The following is an 11,418-nucleotide window of genomic DNA, read 5'->3' as shown; positions in this document are numbered from 1 at the left end:
TGAAGTGCTTTGTGCAAACAGAAGTTGTCAATTAGCTGGCAGCGATAAACAGTGGGGAAAACTATAGCGACATAATGGACACAATTAATCGATGGCCGATCGATCAGCGAATCTGTTCATAAATTGCACGCCTAAGCCGAAACTAAAAATGGAGGCCATTTAAAATGCAATAATTTACGAGATTTATGACTTTTGCATTTTAATTGAATAGATTTCGATAGGCCGGCGCTGGTGGGCGTTGACGGGTGCCGACAACAATGGGGCGTGGCATATGCATATAAGGCTTATACGTATATATATATATATATGGTATTCATGACATTCATCGGCGAACTGGGGCCTGCAATCAGTTAATGGAATCTAATAAACGTGCGCGTATCTTTCGGATGCATCTAATCGCTGCGGCACGCGAACGATGCCAAGATGTTTTATAATGGGGGTAAAGGGGGGCTTTCAAGGGGTTCTCAAGGGGCTGCCAAGGGGCTTTCCTGGGCAGGGGTCTCGGGGTAATACCTGCTACTGGCCGGACCAAGGTTACTGCCACTGCCCTGTAATTAAATGCCAAAAGGCTGCATAAAAAACAAGGCGAAAAACGAGAAAACAGCAAAATTGAGTAACAAAACAGAAGCCAACTGCCAACTGGTCGGCCAAAGGGGGCGTGGCACCCCCTGAAATATGTCAAACCGAAAAAAAGGATACCAGAAGTGTATATAAAACATGATTTATACAAAGATGGCAACAATCCGCGGTGCACTCAAGTCATTAATCAAAAATATTAAAACCAAACATTTTGCACGCTCTTGAGATTAATTTTAAACTTGAAATAAGAAGCATCATTTTATGTTTATATTGAGGACAGGTTATGGTTTTTCAAAAGATTTTCACTTTATCCCAATATTTGGAGACATTACTAATTTTAAAAAATAAAAAGTTAATATTTTCTTTAACAGAAATATTAATATTCTTAATATATATTTTTAATATCGGAAATATGTAGGAAATCTTAAGCAATGATTTTAGTTACTCACTATTAAACTAGTGCTGAATAAAAATTCAAATATTTATTCAATGCCGACGGGTCTTTAAAATTCTGAAAATGAAAAATGTTATTAATATAAAAATGTTTTATATAATGAAAAATCAATATGATGGAGTCAAATTAGTTCTGTTGTCAACAGTTAATTAGGCAAACAGCGGAAAGGGCGAAAGGAAATTCAATTTTCCTCCCAAAAATACAAATGAGTTTTTTGTGGCTTAGGAATTTCTGTGTGTGATTTGGTGACTTGAGTTGACTTTTGGTTTGAATTTGATGTTGATGAGTTTTTCCGCTTCATTTTCCCGGGCTCATATCTGTGGCATTTCCCATTTTCCGACGCTGCTGCTGCTGCTGGTGTCGTTTGAAGTGTCAGTTTAGTTTCGTGTCCGTGTCACTCAGTTCACTTCGCTTCTATGTTTTGTTTCACTTTTTATTTCTATTTTTTTTTCTTAATTTTTCCCCTGTAGTTTTACTTGAGGGGTTGGGTCCGGGCTCAAACAAACAAATCAACAAGCAAACCAACAGAGAGACAGACAAACTATGGCCATGGCATAACCGCTGACACTCCAGCCGGGCCAACCAGCCAAACTAACTAACTGTCCTCTGCACAGCGACAAAATCTTATTAATTGTAAGTTGAATAAAATATTTATAAAATACTATAAACTATTTAGGCAGTTGCCAAAGACATATTTAACAAATTGTAGCTGTTTGGCACTTAAAGATTGGAAAACTTTATCAAAATATGGAATTTCACAGCTCTTAGAACTCTTAAATAGTTGTTTAATCGATTGGCAATCAAACCTAGATATTTAGATTATTTTCTTTAAAAAAAGTTACCAAAATATAGCCAAAAAAGAAATTCATAAGTAAATTAATGTGGATTGCTAGATAAGGTCGCCAAATATTCCAAATATGTATGGGGGTTGTTCTATTTTGTCCAAGTCAAAATAAACCAAATCTTTGGAAGTTTTAGTTTGAACCCAATATTCTAGGAAGGATGTTTATTAATCGCTTTTAATAATAATATATATAATATTTTAAAAATAATAAGCAAATATTAAATGTTTACATTTTACTTAAGAATTTAATCTTGCAAAATGTTTAGTTTTTACAGTGCCATCCTGGCCATTTTCACTCCACTCTCCTCCCCGCCCCCTGAGCTTTGACTATCGGGAAAAGGGGGAACCCCCTGCCCTTTGGTCCTGCCTGTCTGACATTTGTTTGCCCTGGCTGTCCATCTTTTTGTCACGAGCTTTTGGCTGACACGCCCACAATGTCGCGAAATTGGTTTCGGCGTTGCGGATTGCGCACCCCCGCATAGTGGGCCAAAAAAAAGGGATGGGTCTTACAGGAGTACCATTTAAATTCATACGTAGAACTGGTTATTTTCCTTGCCTCTTAAAAAATAATTCTATAAGCAAACATGGCTTCAATATTTTTTAATTCCTGTAAGAAAAGGTATACTTATGTTTTGCATTCCAAATTTAAGTAAAAAAGACTTTTGTACAATAAAAGTAATGGTCCAAAAATGGAATGTCATACCTTGATAAACTCGTAATGAAATTCCCAATCGATTGGCACTCACACCTAAAAAATTTTATTTTTGACCAATTTTCGCAAAAAAAGTGATACTACCCCTTATAAAAAAAGTGCAAATTTGCGAAAATTTTTAGTTATCAAAATCAGCCAGAAAATGGTTGCGATCAATAATCTAGCTTGTTAGCTTTTCAAAACAGTGCGTCTTTTAGATTTCGGACCATTTTTGACCAAGTTATAGCAAAAAGGGTCCAAGAAAAATATCGGTTTTTTGCCAAAAAACGAGGATCCTTCTTTTCCACCCAAAAAAAAACAGTATTTTGGGCGAAACAATAAAACTAATGGCCCAAAAATGGAATGTCATACCTTGTTGAACTCGTAATAAAATTCCCAATCGATTGGCATTCACACCAACAAAATTTTATTTTTGACCAATTTTCTCAAAAAAAGGATACTACCCCTTGTAAAAAAATGAAAATTTGAGAAAAGTTTAAGTTTTAAGAATCTTTCTTGCCTTATTAAAATTAAATCTATAAATAAACACGGCTGCAATATTTTTCAATCCCAGAGTAAACAAAAAAGGTATACCTATATTTTGCATTCCAAATTTAAATAAAAGAGACTTTTCATTATCTCTATCCATGGTCGTTTTTTGGTTACCCTGTTAATTAGCCATGGCAACAAAAAAATAAAAAATGGATAGGCAAAAAGTACCTATTCCCATTTTAGTATTTCTTGTAGCCGCCCCGTTTCTCGCATTTGTTTTGTAAACTTTAAGATGCAGGAGGCGATAAAAGGCTGAAGGAGGCGACATCATCGTCATCGTCATCATCGTGCAACAACAATTTACAAGCGTGACAACGGCAACAATAACAACAACAGCAACAAGAGTAGCAGGGGTGGCGGAGGATAAAGTGGTTAGGGGTCAGGTCACCCCGGCTTATCGAGGACGAGACCATCTCAATGACTTACTTAATCACATAGGGCAAATCTGGTTACAGGATATCCGCCCAACGCAAGGGACCACAGGAAAGCAGGCAAAACGAGAGGTGAGGCAGCGCAGAGGGCAAGTGCACTCGAAAAAATAGGGTATAGGAAGTTGTAAAGTCATTTGTCATAATAACTCATTGCAAACAGCCTTTTATAGACATTTTTATTAAAATAAACTATCCGAAGTATTGCGAGAGTTTTTATAAATTTTTGTATAAATATAGATTTTATAAACTTTATTTTAATATGCCTCATATATTATATAATATAATATTATAAACGTTGACCATTAATAAAGGCTATTCTGAAATGCAAAAATTATATCAATATGATCAATAGAAATATATTTTTCGCATGGTTCTTTTACCTCCTTAAAGACCAAAGGAGGGATTTTAAAAACACGAAATGTTATTCTGCAGTTACGTATTTTTTCCTTGAAATCCTTAGTTAGCACCTCTTTTTTTCGAGTGCATTAAGGGAGTGGGCGGTGGGCGGTACACAAATTGAAGCTCATCTACTTAACGCGCTTGCTCGCGGCTGGCAACATCGTCGAGCTGTCGTCGTAGTTGTCGTTGTCGTTGTCGTTGTCCTTCTCGTCCTCGTTGTCGATGTCGTTGTCGTTGTCCTGCCGCTTATATCCTTGTATCCTGCGGCACAACAGTCGCCGCCCTCACACCTCGAATATCCCTCGAATGTGTGTGTGTGTGTGTGTGTGCGTGCGGCGGGTCTAAGGATAATCTTTGGCATAATTATTACAATGTCACCATGTTTCGCCCGTCGTCGTCGCTTTCGTTGTCCTGCCGCTCGGTGGCAATTTTTCTGCTCGTCGCCATCGTCTCATTTATTGCTTGCGGTGTTTGGCACGTTCCCTTGTGGTTTGCAGCGTGAAATAAGATTTTCCAACACACCCACACACAGGGAAAACTCCTCTTTGGTCCTTTATTATGATTACTTGTGCTCGTGTGCGTGGCCATCGCCATCGCCATCGCCATTTCGGTTGCCATGGTCAGCAGCGGCAGCCATCTAAACGCAGCCCGAAAACCCCAATCCCAGTCCCCAGTCCCAATCCCCATCCCGATCCCAATCCCAGTCCCAATTCCAATCCCAATCCCAATCCGAATCCCACAACCCCGCAGGCAACCGACACAGCCGCCCACAGTGGGCGGTGACCTGTGACATCGCCAGGAGACAGGAGGAAACAGACACACGGACGAGCTCGCACAGACACCGCCACAGGAGCCGAAGGAGCGGAGCTCGTGCACTGGGAGAAATAAAGATAAAATAGAGTGGAATATAAAGAAAAACAAGCAGAGTGTAAAGAGAAGTAGGGTAAATAAATATATGTATATATATACAAAAACATCGTTAATTTATATTTTATTATAGATTATATTATATTATAGATTAGATATATATTATATATTATATTATGTTAAGAGAAATAGGGTATAAATATATATATAAAGAAAAACATCGTTAATTTATATATTATTATAATAATAAGCCCAAACATATACAGAGATAAATATCCAAGAACATTGTTCTTGAATTGAGAACATTCGTTCTTAAAAACCGTGTAAGTACATTTTGGTATCAATGTTCTCAATATTAGAACGAATTGGTGAGAAGGGAACTGTTAGACTGAGTTTATTTAACAACTTTTAAGTATACACTACGGACTGAAATAATAGTTAAACTAAACTAGATTCGAGCAAAATAAAAACATTTTCAACATAAAAATGTCGTTCTATTTTGAAGAACACTTTCAACTCAGATGAGAACGTCAGAATTTTCTCTGTGTAGGAACTCAATAAAATTGGAGAACTAAATTTGAAAACGACACTTCCTTATTTTATTTAAATTAATAGAAAAATGTCATAAAGGGGGAGATAATAACGATTGGATTTAAAAAAATAAATAAATGCGGCTGCAAATTTATTTTGTATGTCAGACATTATGTCTTGCTTATCCATAATACAAGTTCTTTTCTCATTTCTTTACCACTTATAATCTTAACCTTTTGACAGAAAATAAAGTTTAAATTAACATTTAATTTTAAATAAACAAACTATAAAGTCATGTAATACAAACACCATTAGTTTATAAATTAATTGGTTCAAAAACACATTATATATATATTATTTCAAAAACTTTAATAAATAATTATGAAATAATCCAATTCGAAACCGTTTTTATTTTCAGTGAAAGTAGGAGGTAGCCGATGGGATCCCAGGGGGTTTAGGGGGTCCTTCGCCTGCTCTTTCGCACTGGCACCCCCTCTCCCTCCCTCTCTTTCGCTCCTCCAGATGGTTGACACTTGCGTCCGTCAGATGTCGACACTTGACACTTGACACACACGACCCCGCCCCCTCAGCCCGCCCGCTCCCCCCGCCCCCTGGCAGTGCCCCGCAGGTCAAAGTGTCCTGCTCCTCACCCGTCCTTGTCTAACTTGCCGGCAGTCTCAAGTGCGTTGATGCGTGCTCTCTTCGTCCTGTTCGCGTTGTATTTGTTGCCAGTTTCTTGGGGACACAGATACAGATACACCTCCGATTCGCAGGACCCCTTAGAAATGCTCCTACACTTACAGCCCCGGGGCTGCGAGATTAGCTCCATCCCGCCATATGGAATACTCCGAATGTGATTAACTTTTCAGATCCCCGAGATTTCTGCCCCTCGTCAGAGATATGACTTCAATTTTGATTTAATGTTTTAAATAATTCTAGATTACAATAAACCGAGTTAAAATAAGATAGTAAATACATTTTATAGTAGTTAAACAATCATATTTCTCATGTTTGCATAGTAGATAATACTCTAAATGTTAGTCTTAGATTTGTACAAATTCTAACATTATACGAAAAAAATATAGCTAAGTTACAAAAAGTTTCTGTTATTTGTTTAAACTTATGTTGATTAGCTTCGCTATCCCCTGGCCAACGTGTAAAAAATGCATAATCAGTGCACACTCCCAAGACCTTCGTGGAAAATCAATTAATTTAATGAAGTGTTAAATAAGCGCTAAAAACGTAAACATCCGCGTCTGCTTTCCTTCGCGCCCGTTGATGGCCGGCCATAAAAGTCACCTCGAAAGGGTTTTCCTCGACCTGGCGGAAAAGCAATGTTCATTCAGCCGTTAGCAAGGTGAGAAAATGCCGGGCCGGGGAATTATGAAACCCCCTGGAAAGTGGGCGAAAACAAAGGGCGCACTAAGCACCGGCCAAAGCCGCAGATGAAGTGCAAACTGAAACCGAAACCGACTATATAGACCTATAGATATATGTATATGCACCTGAATATGTCCCTCGATCCGTAGCTGAATCTGAGACAAAGGGGCGAGAAGTGCGACCGGCGAATGCCGAGTGGATTTGCTGGCAAAGCCGACGGCTTACTGTGAGGTCCATCTGTTGAGGCCGCACTTTGTATCTGTATCTGTATCTGTATCCGCATCTGAATCGGAATCAGAATCGGAGGATGTAGCTGTATCTGCGGCCTTACCTGTTCTCTTGCCAACAGCTGCGGGTCCAAATATAGTACCAATTAGGTAAACTAATTTATTAATAATAAAATTATTTCCTTTTCTAATATATAATAAATAAGATTATGTAAATTATATGTACTTTCTTTAAATATTTTTACAATTCACAGTATTATTTCGAATAAATCACACAGAGTGAATTCTGATGTTCTCGTCTGAGTTGAAAATGTTCTTGAAAAATGAACGACATTTTTGAACTTAAAAATGTTTTCATTGTGCTTGAATCAAGTTGAATTGGCGGTATTTAAATTGTATACCTCAACAATTAAACTAATAGACCAAACATATTAAAAAGATTTTTAATAGACTAATTTTGAGAACATTGATACCTAAATGTACTTACACGGTTTTTAAGAACGGATGTTCTTAATTCAAGAACAATGTACTTTAATATTTTTCTCTGTGCAGATAATGCATAATCTTTCCCAACTCGTTTCTTAATATTCAAAAATTTATTTAAAAATGTATAAACTTAGTAAGATTTAAGTAATAGTTTTAATTAGCTTGAAATTAAGTTAAGAGTAATAAATACCCCTTAATAAATGCTATTTTTTCGACCGCTACTGTCTAACTGCAGCTGTGAAGTGTCAACGGCAGCCCACGAATTTGCATGGGCCGATGTCCCCTTCCGATTCCGATTCAGATTCGGAATCAGATGCGGATTGAGGTGGGACTCGGGGTGCGATACTATCCCATGGCAGCCCAAGCCCATCTCATCATCATTTGTCAGCTTGTCCCGAGTGGAAAGTGTCGCGTTCCAGTGGCAAGTGCGGGCTGTCAGTTTGTCAACCCATCAGTCCGTCAGTTGGTCCCTCTGTCCCAGCGATGGCTATCTTAAATCACAACTGCTGCCGCCCTCGCCTCCATTATACAGGCATATACTATATGATATATTCTATATGTGCAGCGGCTCTTTAAGCCGGGCCTCACCTCAATCTCATCTCGTCTACCTGTGCCCTTCGCTTTTTGTACTTTTATTATTTTTCCCAATGTTGTTGCTCAATTTCGCTGACTTATTGTTGGCAATTTGTTTGTCCAGGACACAAACACCCACAGAAATGCCTGAGAGGCAGATGGATGCGAAGATCTGGAGTAGTCGAAGATACATATATTTTAAAACATTTCTCGAGAGATGTATTTATATAGAAAAATGGGATGAAATTTAAGAAGAGTTATCTGTTACTCATTAAAATACATTTTAGAAAAGAGTTCAAAGCTAAGTTTAATACAAATTGGGCACTCGAGTCCGCCCTATAATTGCAGTTAAATTTATATTCTCAACAATTAAATTTTTTAGCGTTCCTAGTTTGTGTTTTTTTTACATTTTTTGTTCTTTGCCTTTAATTGAAAATTGCATTTTGATAATTTTCCGTATGCGAACGGACAAAAGCCTGAAAGCGAAACCAAAACTGCAGTTGACAGTTTAGTGAGCGTAAAAATTTCACAATCAGCCAGGTCCCCGAAAACCCCAACCAAAACTAACAGAGAGCCAGTCAAAAATAAATAAACAAATAATATTAAATATGCACATCAAATGCATTTCATGACAGAAATGAAAAAGTGCACGAAAATGTTTGGAACGTCTTCTGACTTGCAAATGCTCTAGGAAAAATACTTCATTAATAATAAGAACAAAGTTAAACATTTTTCACATAAATATTTATTTTTATATTTAAAAAAAAAATGTAACTAATATATATTTTTTTGTATATTTTGAAGTAATATAATAGCCTTGCAACATTTATTTTTATATTTTTAAAGTAGTATAATAGCTTTTTAATAATATCCCAAGTTTATACAACTTGCTGAAATAAATTAATAAATAAATTTTTAAAGCAAATTACTATTTTTGCTAGGAAGAAACTCGTTTAGTTAAGCTCCAATTTAAATTAAATCTGCATTTCAGATTCCTTTCTTATAAAATTGTAGTTGTTGTATTTAATTTTTGGTACAAATTTATAAATCAAACAACAAAAAGAAGGTATAAATAGGTTTTATTAATCGCATTTTTGAAACAGGAATTCCTATAATAACAGATATACCCCGAAATCGATCTCGAAACTCGAATCAGAAGCCTGACCTCGGGTGACAGTGGAAATATGTTTAATAAGGCTGCAGTCAATGCTTCTGTTTCGTCAGTTTGTCAGTTTGACGGCCTGTCAGTTTTCCATTCTCCGATTTTTTGTTTTTAATTTTTTCCGACTACAACAGCCGCCAAATTGTCGCCACATCAGGGGCAGAAACCCAGTGAACATTTCCCTCAATATGTTTCAGATGTCGGCAAAAAGTGGACGCTGTGGAAAAGCTCTCTGTGTTCCGGAAAATATCTATTCCGTGTGTCTGTGTGCGTGCTTCCCACAATATTGATGATGGAAATCTACATACGCATATATATATACATACATATTTTTTTCCACAAAATTATAAATAAAATATTTGCATTTTTATTGAAAATTAAAATAATTTCTGCCTGCGCCGCATTTGAAACAGAAACGCACAGCGACAGGCAAACGTGGTATTTTGTTCAACAAAAAAATATGAATTTAAATGCATAAAATATACAGATGTATTTCGTGAAATTACAGGAAATGGAAAACAAACGGAAGGCTAAAGGAACTTCAATAAATGATTAACAAAAAAGGCCATCAAATAAAAGGCCATGATTAGATGGCGTTTAATTAAAACGAGTGAATTAAAAAGTTTAGGGTGAAATACATGGCAATTCGTGTAGAAATAATAGTTTATATAATACCTAAAGTAATGTTAGAATAGATAAGTGCCAAGATATTTTAACAATTAAACTGTTTTATTTTATTGAATGCATACATAGATATATTTTTATTGACTTTACTTTCTTACTTTTTGTGCCTAGTTAATTACAATTCCTTATAAAATATATCTAAGGTTTAGTATTAGTCCCTTTTTCAGGTATATTTCTTTTACTTCTTGACACTAGATAATCAAAAATCAGGATAAAATAGATCTAAAGCTTCGCATTACTCCCTTTTTAGGGATATTTCCGTGTTAGGTAAATCTCTTACTTAAAGATAAAAGAAACCACTTGACTCGTTATATAAAAAACCAACTGCAAAGAAGGTTCCATTCCGATTCGGCCACATCAACACGTCCTCATGAGGCTTTCAGGGCACACAGCAGGAAATCGCATTCAAAAAATAAAAGGCGAGAAACTGGACTGGAGAACCTCGGACTTTTCTGATTAATTTTGAATGAATGCAAATACAGAACGCCAAGGCAATATCGCAACTGACATATGCATAAGGGTTCTCATATATATAAGTAAACCTATTCCGAACCGATTCCGATTCCGATTGCCTTCCTCACGCCTGTCGCTTTTGATAAATTTGACGCTTTTTGTTTGCTGCGACTGAGAAATAACTTGTTGTGATAATTTCGCCAGCGAATTTGTTGCGCAAATATCAAAATAAAATTAATTTCCCCCTTCACTTGCGATCCACCAAGCCATTTGACCATCCTTTTGCTCCGATTCGGATCCCTTTTTTTGTGAATGAAAACGAAATCGGAGCATCACCATCACCATCTTACCAACTTACCATCTTACCATCTTACCATCTTCGTCTTGGCCGCCGTTGCACCGGAAATTGAAATTTTAAAAGTTTTGACGTTTGCCGGTTCTCCGTCCATCCGCTTATTTATGCAAACAAATACCTTTAAATGCAGACACGAGCCACGAACCTAAAACGAAATTAACAAAATATTAATTGGCTGACTGGCTGGCCAAGTCCGCTGTCCGAATGTTCAAATGTCCAAAGTCTGATGTGATTCGGTGCCATCAGTTCGGTTTTTGCTCAGTTTGGTTCAGTTCAGGACCAGGTCCACACCATTCCATTCCATCTGTGGCATTTCTCATTTCGGAACGCAATTCGTTTTCCGTTTCCGCCCGACGTTCATCATTTGCATAGAGCGATTTGTTTGCCTGCTCGTCAAAGTTAACAAATGTGTAAACGCTTTCCGTCCAGCCAATAAATCAGCCCTAATCAGCAATGCGATGCGTCTCGACCTCGTTTTCCCACCGATCTGCTGGCCAGAAAGATCATCGTTAAATAAACAAATCAAATCAAATTGTAACATTATTCATAAGTACATGTACATAAGTACATAAGTACATATACTTTATTTAGAAAATATTATAAATGTGCAAAGGGTTCTTAGTACACACAAGGGTTTCTTTAAACCACAAACTATATTTACCTCTTGATTAGTTTTAAAACTCTTATGTATAATAATCAAGATAAGATGACAAAGTAAATTCATTACAAATATAAGCTAATTCCGGTTAT

The sequence above is a fragment of the Drosophila subpulchrella genome, chromosome X, assembly GCF_014743375.2.
Source record: "Drosophila subpulchrella strain 33 F10 #4 breed RU33 chromosome X, RU_Dsub_v1.1 Primary Assembly, whole genome shotgun sequence".
Taxonomy (NCBI): Eukaryota; Metazoa; Arthropoda; class Insecta; order Diptera; family Drosophilidae; genus Drosophila; species Drosophila subpulchrella.
The sequence above is the reverse complement of the archived record's forward strand: the minus strand, read 5'-3'. Positions refer to the sequence as shown.